This window comes from Schistocerca americana, chromosome 11 (genome assembly GCF_021461395.2).
Source record: "Schistocerca americana isolate TAMUIC-IGC-003095 chromosome 11, iqSchAmer2.1, whole genome shotgun sequence".
Classification (NCBI taxonomy): Eukaryota; Metazoa; Arthropoda; class Insecta; order Orthoptera; family Acrididae; genus Schistocerca; species Schistocerca americana.
The window spans coordinates 78,903,414-78,928,222 of record NC_060129.1 but is presented as its reverse complement, the minus strand read 5'-3'; the positions used below and the strand labels follow the sequence as shown (position 1 = coordinate 78,928,222).

The 24,809-nt window shown below is 40.6% G+C and overlaps 1 protein-coding gene across 1 annotated transcript in view; it reads right to left on the bottom strand.

Annotated features, from left to right (window-relative positions):
* Positions 1-24,809, bottom strand: part of LOC124553251 (plasma membrane calcium-transporting ATPase 2-like) — a 631,526-nt gene that overhangs the window by 345,566 nt on the left and 261,151 nt on the right. The window lies entirely within an intron of this gene.

Sequence of the window (24,809 nt, the reverse complement as noted above, 5' to 3'; positions counted from 1 at the left end):
GCCACAGAGGGCAGGGGTGCGCATTGCAGGAAACCAAGTTTCTTGAAGAGCAATGCAAAGGAAAGGGTGAAGGATGAGAAGTTGTCGGAGCTCAGCAAGATGGTGGAAGAAACCGCTGCAGTTCCACTGGAGGATGACATTGTCCATGGCTGAGAAAGGCGTGAAGTGACTGGGGAGGCAGATTACACCGCTGGGTCACTTGCTGCAACTGACTGAGTACCCGTGCGAGTGACATCCATTGCGTCCGAAGGCCCGGTGAGATCTAGGTCCTCAGCAGACGCCAGAAGTGGGGATCGGCATCCCCGGTAGTTGAGGGGGTGCTGCACCCGAGGTAGGTGATGTGGGAGCAACAGGGAGGGAAGTGCCCCCTACCATCAAGGGGCAGGTGTGGTCCTTCAACTCTGAGAGCTGACTGTATGTGGTGCAGCTGAGGTAACTGTAGCAAGAGTAACAGTGGCAGCATAGGATGACGTCATGCACGCACACAGGATGGAGCCATTAAAATTTCTGCTTGGCCTCAGTGTAGGTCAGTTGGTCCAGGGTCTTGTATTCCATTATTTTCCTTTCCTTCTGTAGAATCTTATAGTCCAGAGAGCAAGTGGGATGGTGCTCTCTGCAGTTGACACAGATGGGAGGCAGGGCATATGGAGTATCAGGATGGGATGGACGGCCACAATCGTGACATATGAGGCTGGAAGCACAGTGGGAAGACATATGGCTGAACTTCCAGCACTTGAAGCACTGCATCGGTGGAGGGATATATGGCTTTACATCACAGCGGTAGACTATCACCTTGACCTTCTCAGGTAATGTGTCACCCTCGAAGGCCAAGATGAAGGCACTGGTGGCAACTTGGTGATCCCTTGGACCCCGGTGGACGCTCCAGACAAAATGGACACTTCGTTGTTCTAAGTTGGCATGCAGCTTGTCATCGGACTGTAAAAGAAGATCCCTGTGGAAAATAGTGCCCTGGATTATACTTAAGTTTTTATGGGGCGTGATAGTAACTGAAACATCCCCCAGCTTCTTACAAGTGAGCAAGGCTCGTGACTGGGCAGAGTATGCTGATTTCATCAAGACTGAACTGGACCGCATTTTGGACAAGCCATCCACCTCCCCAAACTTGTCCTCCAGGAGTCATCTGTTCATCTGTCAAAAGACTTGGGAAACGGTGGTAGAAATCTCTTACAGAGCAAGATAACAGCATGGATACATAGGTTTCTTTTTAACTTTGGCAACAAGTCAAAGTTCGTGGTCACCTTTGTGCTCATACGGCAAAGACTACCAAATCCACCGGTTAGTCCCTCAACCGTTAGGGGTAAAACTCAATGGGACTCGGGGCAAGTAAGGCTAGCAACTTGCTTCCCTGGTACTTTAAATATGATGCTGGCAACAATCAGAGCAAAATGCCTCGGACCTTTGGAGGTGACGGAGTCCCACCTCTAACTGACAAACCAGGGACTCCTAAGATACGACTTGACAAACAAATGTTAATGAGATGGGGAGCTATTAATATCAATGGGGGCTACTCTGGGAAGAAGGTAGAGCTGGCAGAGGCTGCAAGTAAGATGGGGCTGGACGTTTTACCTGTTAGTGACATTCGGGTAAGGGGTGAGAAAGAAGAGGAAGTGGGAGAATACAAGGTCTACCTGTCAGGAGTCAAAGCAGGAATAGCACAATGGGGTGTAGGGCTTTACATCAAGAAAGAAATGGAACCCAGTGTAGTTGCAATAAGGTATGTAAACGAACGACTGATGTGGATAGATTTGACAGTGTCTAGCAAGAAAATTAGGATTGTGTCAGTATATTTGCATCGTGAAGGGACAGATCAAGATAAGATGGATAGTTTTTATGATGCACTCAGTGATGTAGTTGTTAGAGTAAAGGACAAGGATAGTGTTCTGTTCATGGGTGATTTTAATGCCAGGATTGGAAATCGAACAGAACGGTACGAAAAGGTTATGGGTATATTTGGCGAGGATATGGAGGCCAACAGGAACGGGAAACAACTCTTGGATTTCTGTGCCAGTATGGACTTAGTAATCACAAACTCCTTTTTTAAACATAAGAACATTCACCGGTATACTTGGGAAGGCAGGGGAACCAGATCTGTCATTGACTATATAATAACAGATCAGGAATTCAGGAAGGCTGTGAGGGACACACGTGTATTCAGGGGATTCTTTGATGACACTGATCATTATTTAATCTGCAGTGAAATTGGTATTGTGAGGCTGAAAGTGCAGGAGGTCAGGTCCATATATAGGAGGATAAGAGTGGAGAAACTTCAGGATAAGGAAATCAGGCACAAGTACATAACAGTGATCTCAGAAAGGTACCAGTTAGTTGAATGTAGTCAATTACAGTCATTGGAAAAGGAATGGACAAGGTACAGGGACACAGTACTAGAAGTGGCTAAAGAATGTCTTGGAACAGTAGTGTGTAAAGGTAGGATGAAGCAAACAGCTTGGTGGAATGACACAGTCAAGGCAGCCTGTAAAAGGAAAAAGAAGGCGTATCAAAAATGGCTACATACTAGAACTCAGGTAGACAGAGAAAGTTATGTTGAAGAAAGAAACAAAGCCAAACAGATAATTGCAGCATCCAAGAAGAAATCTTGGGAAGACTTTGGAAACAGGTTGGAGACTTTGGGTCAAGCTGCTGGAAAACCATTCTGGAGTGTAATTAGCAGTCTTCGAAAGGGAGGTAAGAAGGAAATGACAAGTAGTTTTGGACAGGTCAGGAAAACTGCTGGTGAATCCTGTGGATTCCTTGGGCAGATGGAGGGAATATTTTGAAGAGTTGCTCAATATAGGTGAAAATACGATCAGTAATGTTTCAGTGCGAGTATTAGTTGAGGACGAATTTGATGAAAATCAGTGTGGGTTTAGGCCTCTTAGAGGTTGTCAGGACCAGATCTTTAGCTTACGGCAAATAATGGAGAAGTGTTATGAGTGTAACAGGGAATTGTATCTATGCTTTATAGATCTAGAAAAGGCATACGACCGGGTTCCTAGGAGGAAGTTATTGTCTGTTCTACAAGATTATGGAATAGGAGGCAAACTTTTGCAAGCAATTAAAGGTCTTTACATGGATAGTCAGGCAGCAGTTAGAGTTGACGGCAAATTGAGTTCATGGTTCAGAGTAGTTTCAGGGGTAAGACATGGCTGCAACCTGTCTCCACTGTTGTTCATATTATTTATGGATCATATGTTGAAAACAATAGACTGGCTTGGTGGGATTAAGATATGTGAACACAAAATAAGCATTCTTGCATATGCGGATGACTTAGTTGTGATGGCAGATTCGATTGAAAGTTTGCAAAGTAATATTTCAGAGCTAGATCAGAAATGTAAGGACTATGGTATGAAGATTAGCATCTCCATAACGAAAGTAATGTCAGTGGGAAAGATACAGAAACAGACTGAGTGCCAAATAGGAGGAACAAAGTTAGAACAGGTGGACGGTTTCAAGTACTTAGGATGCATATTCTCACAGGATGGCAACATAGTGAAAGAACTGGAAGCGATGTGTAGCAAAGCTAATGCAGTGAGTGCTCAGCTACGATCTACTCTCTTCTGCAAGAAGGAAGTCAGTACCAAGACTAAGTTATCTGTGCACCGTTCAATCTTTCCACCAACTTTGTTGTATGGGAGTGAAAGCTGGGTAGATTCAGGTTACCTTATCAATAAGGTTGAGGTTGCGGATATGAAAGTAGCTAGGATGATTGTAGGTACTAGTAGATGGGAACAATGGCAGGAGGGTGTCCACAATGAGGAAATCAAAGAAAAACTGGGAATGAACTTTATAGATGTAGCAGTCAGAACAGGCTTAGATGGTGGGGGTCATGTTACACGCATGGGAGAAGCAAGGTTACCTAAGAGACTCATGGGTTCAGTAGTAGAGGGTAGGAGGAGTCAGGGCAGACCAAGGAGAAGGCTCAAAAAATCGCTCTGAGCACTATGGGACTCAACTGCTGAGGTCATTAGTCCCCTAGAACTTAGAACTAGTTAAACCTAACTAACCTAAGGACATCACACACATCCATGCCCGAGGCAGGATTCGAACCTGCGACCATAGCGGTCTCGCGGTTCCAGACTGCAGCGCCAGAACCGCGCGGCCACTTCAGCCGGCAAGGAGAAGGTACCTGGATTCGGTTAAGAATGATTTTGAAGTAATAGGCTTAACATCAGAAGAGGCACCAATGTTAGCACTGAATAGGGCATCATGGAGGAATTATATAAGGGGGCTATGCTCTGGACTGAATGCTGAAAGGCATAATTAGTCTTAAATGATGATGATGATGATGATGATGATGATGATGATGACGATGAACAAGTCAAAGTCTGGTGAAGTCACATCCGGGCTGTAGGGAGGATGCGTCCACACTTCCCATCCATATCTGTGCATATTGCCGATATGTGGGTGAGGATTGTCATGGCAAATGAGTGGTCCAGCCTCAAGCAACTGAGGTCATGTGTTGTACATTTTTCTGTACAGGTTTTGATAAGATGATATTACACTGCTGTGACACTTGTTCCATATGGAACTCTATCTGTCATGATGATTCCTTGAGGATCATAAGCCAAAATCATCAGTTGCTTGAACTTTCATTGAGTGCATCAAATTTTATTTTGGACATCAATAAACTGAAGCTCTCCACTCATTGGACTGTGACTTCAATTGCAGCTCAAAGTCTCTGATCCATGTTTAGACAACAGCAACAATTCGTCACAAGAATCCTTGACTTTCATGGTGAAATCATAGTTTAAGCAAGGTTGCGATGTCCAGGCATTTCTGAATCTCTTCAGCGGTCAAACAGTTTGGGATCCATCTTGCAAAAATTTTTCTCTTCTTCAAATCATCTGTCAGAATACAGAATACTGATATTAGGGGAATTCCTGTAACTTCAGAGAATTCCTCACAAGTCGCACTGTGATCTTTTTCAAGAGCAACTGCCACAAGTTTCACATTTCGTTCATCTGTTGACATTTTTGGCCTTCTGGGTCTTGGGTTACCATCTATGCTCATACCACTGAAAATGGTTAACCAAATCTGAAACCATACTATGGTTCACTGTAAGGCCAACACAAACTTCACTTAGTGCACTGCAGATTTCTGTTGAGTTTTTACCTTGTGAAGTTTTGATCTCAATGTAGAACCTCTGATCTTCAACAGCCACAGTAGCTGAGATCCCTGCATGGTCCATTTCTACTTCTTGCCAATTTTATGTCTACCTCTTGCTAATTTTATGTCAGAGCACACAGCAAGAAAAACAGAAACAAATGCTTCTTCCTCAAGCTCCTGACTACACCTAAAGTAATATTCATTGTTGTTGCATCAAACAATCCACAATAATGCCAGCCTGTGTATTACGTATGAAATGTCCCTCATAGTTAACATCCTGTACTTCCTTCCTACCTTTCTTACTTCTTCTTTCTTTCTGTTTAGTGTAGCCTCTAAAACACCAACAGAAGTACACTGATGACCACTAAAACTGCAACACCACAAAGGGAGCAGGCAACAAATTTTGAATTGGCACAGTGCACCATGTCGAGATGACAGAAAGTATGTTGCACATATTGTTCCACACTAAGACCAATGTATAACGACAGTGGTGCATTGTCAGAAGAAGGTACATATTGCATGTTTCCTGCAGACACAGTTATGCTGTAGTGTGGATAACATGAGCATCACAGAGTGTGAGAGAAATGGTACAGCAACTGGAAATGTACTCCAGAGTTGAAGTATGTTGGGGAAGTATAGTTCTTGTGGATAAAACAGCTACATTCCACACAGATTCATCACAAAATTTTTTAGGTATATAGATCAAACGTGATGTCTCATCCATCCACAGTGAAATGCTGCCAATAGTTTGAGTGAGGCTGCACCGACATTCATGCTACTGAACAGGAAAGAAGTCCATCAACATCAATAAGCTGAAAGAATATCTGGAGGAAAGAGGCGTTCCAACAACGAGGAAATTTGCACGGCAGTTCTCAAATGGCTCAGTGATCAAGTGGCAAATTTCTATAATTTTAACTGAATGATTAGTAAAACATTTCAGTAGTTATTTACAAAGGCTTGGTGACTTGTTAATAAAATTCTTCTGAATATGTGACTGCACTATCAATGTGTAAAATTCTCCCATATTTGAGCTGTGAAAATGACCTTCCCCAGAGTGTTTTTGCTAAATGCCAAATGAGAAAATTTTTGGTTCTTACATATATTTTACACAAACCAAAACTTTTATCATTCAGCAGTTACCAAAAACACTAAGAAAAGCCATTTGCAACAGTGGCCAAAATGTTGGAGAATTTTACACACTGACAATATGGTCACATACCCAGAAGAATTTTATTGATTGTGACAATGGCCACAGAAGCTTACATTCACATTGGCATATATATGTGACACTTTGAAGTGTAGAATCATTCAGGGCACACTGTCATCCATAAAAATTCCATCATCGTTTGGCAACATCTAGCCAAACATAACCTTTTCCAGTCAATGATCACACCATTGTGGAGCCACCACCAGCTTGCACAGTGCCTTGTTGACAACCTAGATCCATGGCTTTGTGGGCTTTATGCCACACTTTAACCCTATCATTATCCCTTATCAACTGAAATTAGGAGTCATCTGACCTGGCCATGGTTTTCCAAGCATCTAGGATCCAACTGATATGGTCACGAACTCAGGAGAGGTGCTACAGGCAATGTCATGTTGTTAGCACAGGTGTTCATGCCAGTCTGCTCCCATAGCTCATTAATACCAAATACTGCTGCACTGGCCTAACAGATACATTCACTGTGTATGCCACATTTATTTCTGCAGTTATTTCACACAGTGTTGTTTGTCTGTTAGCACTGACAACTCTACACAAATGCTGCTGCTCTCAGTTGTTAAGTGAAGACCATCGGCCACTGCATCGTCCATGGTGAGAGGCAATGCCTCAAATGTGGTATTCTTGGCACTATTGACTCTAGAGATCTCAGAATATTGAATTCCCTAATGATTTATGAAGTAGAATATCCCATACATCTAGCTCCAATACCGTTCTGTATTCATTCAGAGTCCATTAATGTCAGCTGCGTAGCCATAATCACATTGGAAACTGTTCCACGTGAATCACCTGAACACAACTGACAGCTCCACCAATGCATTGCTCTTTTATACCTCGTGTATGTGATACTACTGCCATCTGCACACGTGAACATCGCTATCTGACTTTTTGTTACCTCAGTGTATGAGAAGTGATTATGTAGTAGGTTTCTTATTAAGAAATCATACCTTAAGGTAGGTAGGTTGGTTGGTTTGTCAGTAATGCCTCATGCAAGAAGGAGAAATCTCTACTAGCACATGGAATTTGACAGTGGCAGGACTGTAGTTTGTTGTTCTACAATATTGCTGGTCACAATGGTTTGGATCCCATGACTGTCATGTGAATGAGGAATTGACAGATTCAGGATGACCATACTAACTACCACACAACATACTGGCACCCAAGTGTGACTAGCAGCCATGAGGACCAACCCACTGTCTGGTGGGCATGCAGGGCCATACAACTGTGTCCTGTCTTTGAGTCAAGAAATGGGTTTGCAAGATGAGTACCTACGTAGAAGTGCATCAAATTATGGAGCACCACAGAGCATCAGCATATTGACTGTTTTTGCTGTTTCACTTGACACAGCAGCAAAAGAGAGGCACACCAACAATAATGCACCGAACTATGAGGTAAGATCAAAAAGTAACACACTATAATTTCATTACCAAAAAGTTTAGTAGGTAACAAAAAAACCCACAAATGAACTTCCACCTTTTACCTACTTTGCTACATAGTCACCAATGTTCTCAACACATTACTCCCATCATGGTACCTGTTTCAGTAAGCCCTGTTCATAGAAGCCCTTTTTGTTAGAGTATAGCTGTCTCACGACAGCATCTGTACCAAAGTGTTGGCTGGCCAGGAATTTCTTCAGGGGAGCAAACAGATGTAAGTTCAATGGTGTATGGTTCAGACTGTGTGGTGGATGCTGGAGCACCTCCAACCCAAATTTGGTGATTTTCTCATAAACAGGAGCAGCAAGGTGAGTACCGGGCATGAGTCGTGCTTCGGTAGCTCAGTTGGTAGAGCACTTGCCCGCGAATGGCAAAGGTCCCGAGTTCGAGTCTCAGTCGGGCACACAGTTTTAATCTGCCAGGAAGTTTCATATCAGCGCACACTCCGCTGCAGAGTGAAAATCTCATTCTGGAAACATCCTCCAGGCTGTGGCTAAGCCATGTCTCCGCAATATCCTTTCTTTCAGGAGTGCTAGTTCTGCAAGGTTCGCAGGAGAGCTTCTGTAAAGTTTGAAAGGTAGGAGACGAGGTACTGGCAGAAGTAAAGCTGTGAGTACCGGGCGTGAGTCGTGCTTCGGTAGCTCAGTTGGTAGAGCACTTGCCCGCGAAAGGCAAAGGTCCCGAGTTCAAGTCTCGGTCGGGCACACAGTTTTAATCTGCCAGGAAGTTTCATATCAGCGCACTCTCCGCTGCAGAGTGAAAATCTCATTATGTAATACAATACTGGTTAAAACACTTAAGTTGGCAGTGTTCACAAACAAAGAAAAATAGGCACAAAATCTGCAGTTTGTTGTGTTTTCTATGGTTTCCAGTATTTTACACTTTCCTGCCTTTTATTTTATTTTTGTTCAGCGGATTTAAAGTTCATAAAGGAGCTTTTATTGTATTTGTAATTTATAAGACGGATGGTGTACATATCTATGGCACTGTTGTAAGGCTTCTTTTCATCATGGCTCACTTCCTCCTGCAGGCGCTATTTCCGTGTTATGGTGTGAGCTGATCAGGATCTGCTGACAGCTCTCATGGAGAGAGGGGTGCACAGGACGGCTGCTTCACCAATGTAAAGTACAGCATGTACGTTCCAACTGTACACTGACTACTTTCCCTCAATTTTAATGCCTATATTAACAGTTATGACAACTTACTAAGATGACAACTGTTACATATGATTGTCCGAGGTAAAAAAGTGCACAGGGGATGGCTGAAACATAAGCACTGTGCCTGACATCAGTGAAAGGACCATCCTGCATAGCAATGTCATAGATATGGACAGGTCCATCTTTTAAATTACAAATATTTTATGATGTTTTTATAATTTCTTTAACCTTGATAAATCACTAATGTTAATTTTATGTAATTATCTTCAAGAACAGTATACTCACAAAACAAACGACAATTGCAATTAATTCATTATGGGTCTACACATTTTATTCAAATGTGATAAATGCTCTGGATGCCAACTGGCAGCACTAGTCTTACGGGCTGCATTAATAACGTGGATTCTACCAAAGCACTATTTTATTATATGATGTAGCATGTAACTTTGTTGATAGTTGCATGAGTTATTCTTGTAAATGATACGTTGAGACAAATTAAGTTGAGAACACAATCTTGGATGCTACACTTTTCTGCCTCTCAAGATTTTCTAATTTTTTTCTAAACTATGATAATGATAATACAGTAGTATACCTAGTACCCAGTGAGTGCATAGTAATTTCAAATTCATAAATATGCTTAGTCCCATTATATTTCATTACATACTAGTTGCTAATATAGTTTCATGATACAACTAGTTAACTCAGAAACTTTGTCAATTATTAATGATTGCTAATTGAAAAGTTCATACAATATGACCTTAAACATTTAGTGGGTGGGAGCAAACATATTTTGGCATGTTAATGCCTATCACTTGAGAGTACATATCTCCAACTTTTCCATAAGGTATCTAAAATTGGGTGAAATTAATTATGTTCTGAATTAATTAACATTAAGCTCTTGACCATTGCTAACTTGAACTATAAATTATGTCTAAATTACTGTTACATTCTGTACTTTGGTATCATAATTTATTAGCTCTTTTTTTATGTTGCAATTGATGTGAGTAAAGCGAGCAACACCTATCTCACTTGGCATGAGCAATATTGCATAGTCCAATAACTAACATTCTGGATTATTCACATATACCGTGTACAGTTAATTTTCTTTACTTGTGGGTTCAATTTATAACTTCTGTGACAGTAATTACTAACTAATTCTGAGTGATATTTTACTAGAGGAACACTGTGATTTTTGACTCCTGAGAACAATGACTTTTTAGCAGGGCAGTGTTGACAGACTTAAGAATTATTTTTGTGCACTATCTTAATTTTTTCAAGTTCCATAAATGTGTGTGAGGACAGTGTTATGGTGAAATGACACATTAAATTTTTGCCACATGTGAATCATTTTGAACTACTGGACTGTGTTGTGTGATTACTGTACTGGGACAATTTAACAGTCTGTGAACAAGTGTAGTAGGTAACAATCAGCTTTCCTTTAATTGGAATATATATGAGATCCAAAACTGGCCAAATTAATTGATACGAGGGCCGTTCAGAAAGTAACCTCCGGTTGATTTAAAAAAATACACCAGGTTAAATAAAAATATTTTAATATATACATCTTACAACTACATCTTTGCACTATTTTTCTACAAAGTCTCCATAGCGATTGAGGCACTTATCGTATCTCTTCACAAGCTTTGAAATTCCTTCTGAATAAAAATCACCCGCTTGTGCCTGGAGCCAGCCTGTGACCGCATCTTTGAGCTCTTCGTTGTCATCAAACCGCTGTGACCCGAGCCATTTCTTCAAATGCATGAAGAGGTGATAATCAGTTGGCGCCAGGTCTGGGCTGTAAGGTGGATGGTTGATAATGTCCCACTTGAAGGACTCAAGAAGGGGCATTGTTCTGCGAGCAGAGTGAGGACGGGCGTTATCGTGCAAAAAAATGATACCGGAAGTCAGCATACCACGGCGTTTGTTCTGTATAGCCCGTCGTAACTTTTTTATTGTTTCACAGTACACGTCTTGATTAATGGTCGTACCACGTTCCATGAATTCAACCAACAACACCCCTTTGGCATCTCAAAACACCGTTGCCATCAGTTTTCTGGCAGAAAAATGTTGCGAGGCTTTTCTTGGTTTGGTAGGCGAATTTGAATGTGCCCACATCTTTGATTGTTCTTTTGTCTCAGGGTTCACGTACTTAATCCAGGTTTTGTCACCAGTCACGATTCTGTTTAACAATGGTTCTCCTTCGTCCTCATAACATGACAGAAAGTCTAATGCAGAGGCCATTCTTTGAGTTTTGTGGTGGTCGGTAAGAATTTTGGGCACCCATCGTGCACAGAACTTACGGTAACCCAATCTTGCTGTCACTATCTCGAACAAGAGAGTCTTAGAAATCTGTGGAAAACCAGTAGACAACTCCGACATTGAGAAACGTCGATTTTCACGAACTTTTGCATCAACTGTCTGAACGAGTTCGTCAGTCACCAATGATGGTCTACCACTCCTCTCTTCATCATGAACGTTTTCTCGTCCACTTTTAAATAAACGTACCCATTCACGGACAACTCCTTCACTCATAACTCTTGGTCCATACACGGCACAAAGCTCACGATGAATAGCTGCTGCAGAATATCCTTTGGCTGTAAAAAACCTTATGACAGCACGCACTTCACATTTGGCGGGGTTTTCTATTGCAGCACACATTTCAAACTGCCACAAAAACTAAACTAGCGCAGGTACGACATTCACTCGACCACGGCTTGATGCCGACTGACCTGTTGAGTGCGTGAACGCACAGATGGCGTCGCTACTCCCCCCACAACCCGCACTGTGACCAATCGGAGGTTACTTTCTGAACCGCCCTCGTACTTTACACCAAGAGCGTAATTAAAGTGTTTTAAAACACTTTACCTCTGGTGTTCACCACAATATTGCTATAGGCTAATAGTAAAACTAACATATTTCAGCTAGTTTTGGAGCCAACACAGCTGCCAAGAAGAACAGAAGGGGCTTATACACAAGAAGGCAGGTATGTCCCACATTCTGTGGCATTTGATTATGTTGGCATGGTGCAGTAACATGTTATATTTTGTAGAGTACTTAGTACTTGCCTATCAGTCATTTTACTGTTGTCTACAGATCTGAGGATGGTTCATATTGAACCAAAACCAGGGTTTGCATGTGTGTGTGTGTGATTTTTTTTATATATATATATATATATATATATATATATATATATATATATATATATATATATATATATATATATATATATATATATATATATATATATATATATAAAAAGTTTTTACAAACATATACGACTGTTACACAAAAAAAGAGGGGGGGGGGGGGCGGGGGCAAGAGAGAGAAAGAGAGAGAGAGAGAAAAGGTGAAGCTGTGACCCACCAGTGAGCCAGCACCTACCATCATCTACCATCATGAATTTTTGATTTTCAAATGCTAAAACACATAAGATCGAAGAACTCTCTCTCTGTTAATGAACAAAGGTAGAGGTACATTATTTTGTAGCATAATTGGCGGTAGCCATTTTGGTTGTGAGAATAAGTGAAAAGTCCGTATTTCTGAGGTGTTTAGAAGGAAGAATATATTATTTCACCAGTGAAAAATTGAGTCATTATTCCAAGTAGTACTGCAATATATAAAAACCAAAGAAGCCCACTCATGTACTTCAGAGTTATTACAAAGATCCGATTACAAAAGTAGTGTTGGACTTGATCAAGATTTTTTAGGAGGATACAGTGATCAGACACAGTATTATTAATGGGTAAGCATAAAACCTACAGCAAGAGAAAGACTATTTTGTTTTTAAACTAATATGAAAAGTTTCTTTAACTATTTACAGGCACAGCTCAGCTTACTGTGATTGTCTGCCTAGCTGAAAAATTAATCTCATTATTTCTATCCATCTAAAAACTTTATTTATTATTTTTTATATTACATTCCCCGCCCTCCCTATGAACCATGGACCTTGCCGCTGCTGGGGAGGCTTGCATCCCTCAGTGATACAGACAGCCGTACTGCAGGTGCAACCACAATGGAGGGGTATCTGTTGAGAGGCCAGACAAACGTGTGGTTCCTGAAGAGGGGCAGCAGCCTTTTCAGTAGTTGCAGGGCAACAGTTTGGATGATTGACTAATCTAGCCTTGTAACACTAACCAAAACGGCCTTGCAGTGCAAATGGCTCAAAGCAAGGGGAAACTACAGTGGTAATTTTTCCCAAGGGGATACAAATTTACTGTATGGTTAAAATGATGATGTTGTCCTCTTGGGTAAAATATTCTGGAGGTAAAATAGTCCCCCATTTGGATCTCCAGGCGGGGACTACTTGAGAGGATGTCATTATCAGAACAAAGAAAACTGGCATAGATAGGAGCATGGATTGTCAGATCCCTTAATCGGGCAGGTAGGTTAGAAAATTTAAAAAGGGAAATGGATAGGTTAAAGTTAGATATAGTGGGAATTAGTGAAGTTCGGTGGCAGCAGAAACAAGACTTTTGGTCAGGTGAATACAGGGTTATAAATACAGAATCAAATAGTGGTAATGCAGGAGTAGGTTTAATAATGAATAAAAAAATAGGAGTGTGGGAGTAAGCTACTACAAACAGCATAGTGAATGCATTATTGTGGCCAAGATAGACATGAGGCCCACACCTACTACAGTAGTACAAGTTTATATGACAACTAGCTCTGCAGATGACAAAGAAATTGGTGAAATGTATAATGAGATAAAATAAATTATTCAGATAGTGAAGGGAGATGAAAATTTAATAGTCATGGGTGACTGGAATTTGATAGTAGGAAAAGGGTGAGAAGGAAACGTAGTAGATGAATATGGATTGGGGGTAAGAAATGAAAGAGGAAGATGCTTGGTAGAACTTTGCACAGAACATAACTTAATCATAGCTAACACTTGGTTCAAGAATCATGAAAGAAGGTTGTATACATGGAAGAAGCCTGAAGATACTATAAAGTATCAGATAGATTATATAATGGTAAGACAGAGATTTGGGAACCAGGTTTTAAATTGTAAGACATTTCCAGGGGCAGATATGGACTCTGACCACAATCTAATGGTTATGAAATGTAGATTAAAACTGAAGAAACTGCAAAAAGGTGGGAATCTAAGGAGATTGGACCTAGATAAACTGACAGAACCAAAGGTTGTAGAGTTTCAGAGAAAGAATTAAGGAACGATTGACAAGAATGGGGGCAAGAAATACAGTAGAAGATGAATGGATAGCTTTGAGAGATGAAATAGTGAAGGCAGGAGAGGATCAAGTAGGTGAAAACATGAGGGCTAGTAGAAGTCTTTGGGTAACAGAAGAAATATTGAATTTAATTGATGAAAGGAGAAAATATAAAAATGTAGTAAATGAAGCAGGCAAAAAGGAATAAAAACGTCTCAAATATGAGATTGATAGAAAGTGCAATATGGCTAAGCAGGGATAGCTATAGGACAAATGTAAGGATGTAGAGGCTTATCTCACTAGGGGTAAGATAGATTCTGCCTACAGGAAAATTAGAGAGACCTTTGGAGAAAAGAGAATCACTTGTATGAATATCAAGAGCTCAGATGGAAACCCAGTTCTAAGCAAAGAAGGGAAAGCAGAAAGGTGGAAGGAGTATATAGAAGGTCTATACAAGGGCAATGTACTTGAGGACAATATTATGGAAATGGAAGAGAATGTAGATGAAGACGAAATGGGAGATATGATACTGCATGAACAGTTTGACAGAGCACTTAAAGACTGAGTCAAAACAAGGCTTCGGGAGTAGATAACATTCCATTAGAACTACTGACAGCCTTGAGAGAGCCATTCCTGACAAAACTCTACCATCTGGTGAGCAAGATGTATGAGACAGGTGAAATACCCTCAGACTTCCAGAAGAATATAATAATTCCAATCCCAAAGAAAGCAGGTGTTGACAGATGTGAAAATTACCAAACTATCAGTTTAATAACTCATGGCTGCAAAATACTAATGCGAATTATTTATAGACAAATGGAAAAAGTGGTAAAAGCTGACCTCGGGGAAGATCAGTTTGGATTCTGTAGAAATATTGGAACACGTGAGGCAATACTGACCCTACGACTTATCTTAGAAAACAGATTAAGGATAGGCAAACCTACGTTTCTAGCATTTGTAGACTTAGAGAATGCTTTTCATAATGTAGACGGGAATACTCTCTTTCAAATTTTGAAGGTTGCGGGGATCAAATACAGGGAGCAAAAGGCTATTTACAATTTGTACAGAAACTAGATGCAGGTATAAGAGTTGAGGGACATGAAAGGGGAGCAGTGGTTGGGAAGGGAGTGAGAAAGTGGTGTAGCCTCTCCCTGATGTTATTAACTCTGTATATTGAGTAAGTAATAAAGGAAATAAAAGAAAAATTTGGAGTAGGTATTAAAATCCATGGAGAAGAAATAAAAACGTTAAGGTTGGATGATGACATTGTAATTCTGACAGAGACAGCAAAGGACTTGGAAGAGCAGTTGAATGGCATGGACAGTGTCTTGAAAGCAGGATATAAGATGAACATCAACAAAAGCAAAATGAGGATAATGGAATGTAGTCGAATTAAGTCGGGTGATGCTGAGGGAATTAGATTAGGGACTGAGACACTTAAAGTAGTAAAGGATTTTTGCTATTTGGGGAGCAAAATAACTAATGATGGTCGAAGTAGAGAGGATATAAAATGTAGACTGGAAATGGCAAGGAAAGTGTTTCTGAAGAAGAGAAATTTGTTAACATCGAGTATAGATTTAAGTGTCAGGAAGTCATTTCTGAAAATATTTGTATGGAGTTTAGCCATGTATGGAAGTGAAACATGGACAATAAATAGTTTGGACAAGAAGAGAATAGAAGCTTTCAAAATGTACTGCTACAGAAGAATGCCGAAGATTAGATGGGTAGATCACATAACCAATGAGGTGGTATTGAATAGGATTGGGGAGAAGAGGAGTTTGTGACACAACTCGACTAGAAGTAGGGATCGGTTGGTAGGTCATGTTCTGAGGCATCAAGAGATCACCAATATAGTATTGGAGGGAAGCGTGGAGGGTAAAAACTGTAGAGGCAGACCAGGAGATGAAGACACTAAGCAGATTCAGAAGGATGTAGGTCTCAGGACTGAAGATCACAACAACAACATATTATATTATAAAGTGACAACAAGTGACAGGCACAATAAGTTGTGGGCAAAACACTGAGTAGTAGTATTGTTAAGACAATGGATATACATGTATGTTAATAATATTTTTATGTGCCATGTACTCCGATAACATGACAGAGACAATAATGTAATACTGGAAAAATACTAACTAAAAAAAAAAAAATCAATTAGAAGAAAGGAATGAACAATACCAAGAGTGGACACAACAGCGGGAAGTACCAATTACAAGACAACAATAAGGTAGGATCATGCAATGCATGTAGAAAATGAGTTCCTAGTAGACCTATTAGAAAATCCAAGCACCCATTTCCTAAAATCCATAACCTAAAGCTACAGGGGCCTATGCAATTGCAATCAAGTAGAGAGAATGACATTTCTTTACCAGCAAGAAAAGCATATTGAGTGTACAACAATTGAGATTACAATTACATATACGTGTACATGAATTTGTCATGTGAGAAATAGCGCGGAAATAAAATCCAAATGTAGAAAATATTAATTCTGGTAACTTCAGAGGCGTAAAGATTTTCCCAAGCAGTGATTATTTGGATGCTGGGAGTGCCATGCCATTGTTGCATTTGATGCCTGTGAATACAGAGCATTTCATTACAAGCAATACGTTTGTTATAGTAGACGAAATTAATGACACCTCAAGGCAAAGGAATATTTTAAATGGAAGTAGTACATGTAGTATAGATGCAGATACTGACAGGCATAGGCCTGAACTGACTAGAAAAGATATGCAAGCCTTATTTCGAGCTTTAACAGAAGCAATACAAACAGACATGAACACAATGAAAACAGACATGAATTCCAGAATGTCGAGTTCAGAGACCAATTTGAGCATAGTAAATTCAAAAATGTCAAGTTAAGAAACGATACAAGCAGACATGAACACAATAAATTCAAAGATGTTGAGTTTAGACACAATACAAACAGACATGACTAATATGAAAGCAGAAATGACCACAGTAAAATCTGAGATCAGGAAGGTAAATACAAACATAACACACATATCAGGTGAGGCAAAAAATTTGTACACAGAATTCAATAATCTGGGTATGAAGTTCATACAGCAGATTTGCAAATCTCCATGGACATGGACAGGAAAATTAACGAACAAGTACAAACTTCAGTTCACAATATAAGTGAGTTATTAAAAGGCAGTGTGGAAGAAAAATTGGAATAATTCACCCACACGTATGGACAGGAGCTATTCAGAATCAGTGACACTCAGAATAATTTACAGGTAATGCAAAAGAATATGCAGTTAACATAGATAATGTACAATCAGAAGTAGTAAAGCTGCATTCATTCTGTGACAACTTACCAGAAAATGTAGAGAAACTCACAGTAGAGATAGGATTACTTAAGTTAGAACATAAAAGAATCAACTCAGATATTGCGCAACTTTACGAAACAGTAAAGGATACACAAAAGAAAAATGGGTATGTGAACAGCGTACTTATATGGAAGTGGTAAAGGAAGTAATGGCGGACAAGGAAGAAGAAATTTTAAAATGCGTAGAACATGATATCGAACAGGTAGAACAAAGATTAATGGATGAAATAGTTAGCAAGTGAAGTCCGGTAATATCGTCATTGGGGACGATAAATGGAGCTATAAACAGCCATCCACTGGTTAGAGAAATCAGTGGCATGGACAACAATGCCGAACCCATGCTGCGCGAGTGCATGCCAATGCACGATGTGAGCAACAGGCAAAACTTTTATGAGACAGATATGTCATCATCGCATGTAAATGCTGTTCCATCCTGCTGGCCAGCATTGTTAATGGATGAGAGTTTCCTTATTTTCAAGTGAAACAAAGTGAATGCACTTAGAAGATTCAAGAGATCTAATTCATGAGGATGGGCAAGCCATGCTAGTTATCGTAATGGTAATGGACACAACCCAAATGGGTGGAACAACTATGGTAACAGCAATGGCTTTAGAAACTATAGTGGTCGTGTGTGTATGAATGAACAGCATCCTTATACACCGCCACACCACAACAGAAATCAGTACGAGATATAGAAATGAAATTGGCAGTGAACTAACAGATGTTTCTTTCAAAGTTGATACAGCTCCATTCTCTTCTTAACCACTGCATTTTTTTTTCCAAAAAGTCCTATTTCAAAAATTATTTATAAGCAAAGTTCTTATGTTCCAGAACATTCATTCAAATCTTAAATAATGATTACAGTAAAACTGCATTTATACAGTTCTCGCCTCTATATTTTCTGCAGTGACATCAAGTATTGAAAGTGGTGCAAGAAGTATCGGCCACCGCAGAGATACTACATAGGAAAGCGGTATCATGAAACACACGTAAGATGCTAGGGAGAAGCCTTGCCTCCCACAGTTCCTATCACTGCCATGCCTTTGCCCTGAAATAGCATTGCCAGAGCCCAGGGAGGCAGTTCTGTTTGAGGTCAGATAATGCCCACTTCCAGGAAGTTCCCATCAGAGTAACACCATTGTGCTGCCTGCTCACCATGACCCAGCCCCTGTCAGCCATCAGAGAGTGAGGAGACTTCCATTTCCTGTGAACTATGCCTAGGTGCCAACACTATCAGAACTGTGTCAACAAGTATCTACCAACTTGTGTTTACTGGTGACTGCAGTGAAGCCACAGTGCAGTCATTATGAACTTGTAACAATTTACCACTCAGTGACTGTGGCTCATTTAGTGTGTCCTAAACTGCAAGTCCACATGTTCAGTTTCACAGCTACAGCTGAGCCTGGAGAACAAAGATAAGTTTTGTTGTAAGTAATAAAGTGTTACTTCTTCAGAGTGTTCTAATTAACTGCATTATTATTAGGCACCTCAGTGTTCAAGAAATCAGACTAACTCTGCTTGAATAGGCTGCGAAGGCTCAATGGTATCAAACAAGTGTTGTTTTATTGAGTGTTCATGATGCATCTTCTAGATACGTCTTTAATGCAGGCCATATAATTGCAGGGACAAAGGATTGAACAATTATTACAAGGACTGAAAGGAACTGTGGCAGCACCATGACCACCACCCCACGCTGTTCAATTGTAAACAACTCAACAAACAGTTCAAGTGCCTATATTCGGAGAATTTCTGGGGCAAAGTGAAGACTGAGCTGTTAATGTTGTGCAGTTGATGGCGCATTTCAATGCCAACAGCACAACAAGTAACCAGTGTAATTACTATTTTCTCTCCACTGTAGGCTCAGATGTATTCTGGTTGGTAGTAAAACTGCTTCAAGATCACCAGCCTCATGAGGTCCCCTACAATGAATTAGTTGCAAACCTGTCAAATCATTTCAAATTGTATAAAAAAAGGGCATGCAGCAGCTGCTTGATATAAGTTATTTGGATTAAAACAGCAGACGGAACAGTCCTGCAAACAGCGATTAACAGAAGTTTGTGGTCATACTACACAATATCACTTTCAGTGTTCATGCCGGTTATGGTACAGTGACATTATGATGAGAGATGTGATTACTCAGAATGTGTCTGACTCCCATATTTGTGTTGCCATAACAAGCTCAGAACAGTACTGTCAATTACTGAGTCACAAGACACTGTTGATGTGTAACCGAGCATGTTTTATGATTTCCAAGCACCTGCAATATCTTTTATCAAGAGTAATATAGTTCAGCAGCCACCCCCCCCCCCCCCCCCCCTCCGCCTCCTCATCACCCCTTGCCCTGTTGAGGTTAGACATTGCCAAAGTCTGGGTCATTTACAAACCAGTCAAACCATCAGGCTGAAGCACAGCCTGCAGTCACAGATGTCTTGCCCATGTTGCTTTCAACATATGATAATGCCAAAAAAGCAAGTGTTTTGGATGTGGCAAACAAGACCACATACAGTCGGTAAACACTGTCTACAGGGTGGTTCATTGATCGTGACCGGGCCAAATATCTCACGAAATAAGTGTCAAATGAAAAAACTACAAAGAACAAAATTTGTCTAGCTTGAAGGGGGAAACCAGATGGTGCTATGGTTGGCCTGCTAGATGGCACTGCCATAGGTCAAATGGATATGAACTGCATTTTTTTTTAAATGGGAACCCTGTTTTTTTTTATTACATATTCATGAAGTATGTAAAGAAATATTAATGTTTTAGTTGGACCACTTTTTTTGCTTTGTGATAGGTGGCGCTGTAATAGTCACAAACATATGGCTCACAATATTAGACGAACAGCTGGTAACAGGTAGGTTTTTAAAATTAAAATACAGAATGTAGGTATGTTTGAACATTTTATATCAGTTGTTCCAATGTGATACATGTACCTGCTGTTACAACATGATTACCTTTAAATATTACATTAATGCAATAAATGCTCAAAATGATGTCCATCAACCTCAATGCATTTGGCAATAAGTGTAACGACATTCCTCTCCACAGCGAGTAGTTCGCCTTCTGTAATGTTCTCACATGCATTGACAATGCACTGAAGCATTTTGTCAGGCGTCATTGTTGGATCATGATAGCAAATATCCTTCAACTTTCCCCAAAGAAAGAAATCTGCGGACGTCAGATCCGGTGAACGTGAGGGCCACGGTATGCTGCTTCGACGATCAATCCACCTGTCATGAAATATGCTATTCAATACCGCTTCAACCACACGTGAGCTATATGCCAGACATCCATCATGTTGGAAGTACATCACCATTCTGTCACACAGTGAAACATCTTGTAGTAACATCGGTAGAACAGTACATAGGAAATCAGCATACACTGCACCATTTAGATTGCCATCGATAAAATGGGGGCCAATTATCCTTCCTCCCATAGTGCCGCACCATACATTAACCCACCAAGGTCGCTGATGTTCCACTTGTCACAGCCATCGTGGATTTTCTGTTTCCCAATAGTGCATATTATGCTGGTTTATGTTACCACTGTTGGTGAATGATGCTTCATTGCTAAATAGAATGCGTCCAAAAAATCTGTCATCGTCCCGTAATTTCTCTTGTGCCCAGTGGCAGAAATGTGCACAATGTTCAAAGTCGTCGTCATGCAATTCCTGGTGCATAGAAATATGGTACGGTTGCAATCGATGTTGATGTAGCATTCTCAACACCAACGTTTTTGAGATTCCTGATTCTTGTGCAAATTTTCTGCTACTGATGTGCAGATTAGCTGCGACAGCAGCTAAAACACCTACTTGGGCACCATAATTTGTTGCAGATCATGGTTGATGTTTCACATGTGGCTGAACACTTCTGCCAGGTCACTATCAATGGACCGCCCTGTATACAGTATAGATGATGTTAAGCAGCTTTCAAATTCCATGTCAAACAGTGATTTTAATGAGGTGTATGTAATGTCTGCTGTGCAATGGTCCACTGACCCTATTGTTGTTAGCATCTCACTTAGACAATGAAATGCAATAATATAGTTTCAGAATGATGGCTGTAGAGGAATTATGAGCAAAGTATAAACAGACTGTAAATTGTGCTCTGGACAAGTATGTGCCTAGTAAGTGGCTTAAGGATGGAAAAGATCCACTGTGGTTTGATAATGAGATTCGGAAAATTCTGGGGAAGCAGCAGCTGTTTGTTGCATTTGCATTTCACACCAGGACATGCAAATGATGACGGGCAAAGATCAGTAGACATTCATGTGTCTGTGAAAAGGTCTATCCACAAAGCATACAGCAGCTACCACCATCATTTCTTGGCCAAAGACCTGGTGGAAAACCCAACAAAAATTCTGGTCCTTCATAAAAGCACTTAGTGGGTCTAAGGATTCTATCTAGTCACTCGCTGAACAGCCTTGTGAGGCAGTATAAGATAGGAAGAGCAAAGCCAAAATTTTAATTTTCATATTTAAGAAACTGTTCTCACAGGAGAATTGTAAAAATGTATCATCCTTTGACCATTGCACAGACTCCCATATAAAGGACATAGAAATATGCATGGATGATGTAGAGAAAGAACTGAAAGCAAGTAAGTTGCCAGGTCATCATGGAATCCCAATTCAGTTCTACACAAAGTACTCAACAATATTGGCTCCTTATTTAGCTCACATTTATCATGAGTCTCTTGCCCAGTATAAAGTCCCAAGTGACTGCAAAAAAGCACAGGTGACTCCTGGATATAAGAAGGTTAAAAGAATGGACCAACAAATTTACAGATCAATACCCTCAACATCAGTTTCTATGCAGAATTCTAGAGCATATTCTGAGTTTGAACATAATAAATTTCCTAGAGACCAAAAAAGCTTATATCCACAAATCAGCACAGCTTTAGAAAGCATTGCTCATGCAAAACCCAGATTGCCCTTTTCCCATATGACACACTGCAAAATATGAATGAAGGGCAACAGGTAAGATTCCACATTTCTAGATTTCCAAAAAGCAGCCGACACAGACCCCATTGCAGACTGTTAACAGAGGTACATGCATACGGAATAGACTCCCAGATATGTGACTGGCTCGAAGACTTCTGAAGTAGTAGAACCCAGTATGTTGTCCTTGACAGCGAATGTTTATTGGAGACAGGGTAACATCAGGAAATGTGATGAGACCATTGCTATTTTCTATATACATAAATGATCTGGCAGACAGGGTGGCCAGTAATCTGCTGATGTTTGCTGATAATGCTGTGGTGTACAGGAAGATGTTGAAGATAAGTGACTGAAGGTTGATATAAGATGTCCTAGAAAAAAAATTTAGTTGGTGTGATGAATGGCAACTGGCTCTTAATGTAAAATAAATAAATAAGTTAATGTGGATGAGTAGGAAAAAGAAACCCACAATGTTTGGATACAGCATCAGCAGTTTCCTGCTTGACACATACATGTCATTTAAACATCTGGGCATAATGTTGCAAAGTGATATGAAATGGAATGAGCATGTAAGGATTGTGGTAGGGAAGGTGAATGGTCGACTTCAGTTTATTGGGAGAATTTCAGGAAAGTGTGGTTCATCTGTAAAGGAGACTACATATAAGACACTAGTGTGACCTATTCTTGAGTACTGAGTGTTTGGGATCTGCACCAGGTTGGACCGAAAGAAGACATCAAAGCAATTCAGAGGTGAGTAGGTAGGTTTGTTGCCAGTAGATTCAATCAACATGCAAAAGTTAAGGATATTCTTCAGAAGCTCAAGTGGGAATTCCTGGAGGGAAGAAAACATTCATTTCGAAGAACACTACTGAAAGAGTTTAGAGAACCAGCATTTGAAGCTGACTGCAAACTGATCCTACAACTGCCAACGTACACTTTGTGCAAGGGCCACAAAGATAAGATACGAGGAATTAGGGCTCATACGAAGGCATATAGACAGTCGTTTTCCCACTGATCTATCTGTACGTGGACTAGGAAAGGAAACAACTACTTGTGGTAAAGGAGGATGCCCTTTGCCATTCACTGTATGGTGGCTTGTAGAGTATGTATGTAGATGTAGATTGCCACAAAATGGTAAAGGAGGATGCCCTCTGCCATTCACTGTATGGTGGCTTGTAGAGTATGTATGTAGGTGTAGATTGCCACGAAATAACTCTTAACTTATCAATTGGCAATTCAATAATTTCTATGTTCTGTTGCATGTGTTCAACAAGTGTCCTAACTGACAGATAGATACTGGTGCTTCTGTTAAGCTGCTCAGCCATGCTACATATGAATGGTCAGGTAGCCCCCACCTTCAGTGACCACATTACTCATGTCAGCATACAATGGATAACCTATTCCAGTGCTTAGGATGTCCAGTGTACCAGCCATGTTCTGTGGAACTACTAAAACAGTGTTATTTTATGTGTTGTGCTCTTGTGAGTCTATTAATATTTCTGGCATGAGCAGCCTTGACCTTTTTCGATTCTCAATTCTCAGTTCATGAGAATGTGTTACAAATTAATTCATCTGAGTTTTTAATCAATTTTAATGCATTATGTGACAAGTACACTTATTGTTCCATGGTAGTTTAGGCAAGGCCCCAGGATATGAGGTTCACGTGACATTGTAAGATAATGATTAATGGAAAATCTCATATAAAGATGTGAAACAAATACTAACAAAGAGATAGAGGGGCTGGCCAGTACTTACCTCAGCTCAGTACAGCCGATAGATACACAAAAAACAGAACTGAAAATTTACGTTCCTAGCTTTCGGAACAAATGTTCCTTCATCAGGGAGGAGAGAGGGGAAAGAAAGGGAAGAAGGGAAAGTGGATTCAGTTACTCACAACCCAGGTTATGAAGCAACAGGGAAAGGAAAACAGGGAGGGTAGCAAGGATGGAGGCATGGTTGTCAGAGGGAAGCCAAAGATATAAGATGTGCCACAGCCAGCATAAAGTCATGCCCGGTCGCCCAGCCCAACATCCTGGAGGGCCCAGACATTGCCTCCAGTGGCCTGCCTGTCACATCGTCTGCCTCTGCACCTATGGCCGCTGATGTGCATCCTGTGTTTGGTTCCCCGGTCAGTGTTTCCAGCCACATACAGGATGGATACAACAATGTTGGTGGATTCTTGGTGCTGACTGACATCTCAGCACCTACTTCCACAGTTGCACAGGTGGTCTGTCCTGCCCCCCATCTCCACATCTGACTCTGGGGTGGATGTTTGCGAGGAGAGGCCTGTGGAATCATCAAGTATCAAGAGTGGGACAAAAAATATTGACCACTGCAGAGATACTGCACAGCAAAGTGGTATCAAGATGTGCCAATGAGATGCTAGAAAGAAGCCATGCCTCTCCAGAGGCCAGGAGAGCAGTTCTGTTTAAGGTCAAATCCTGC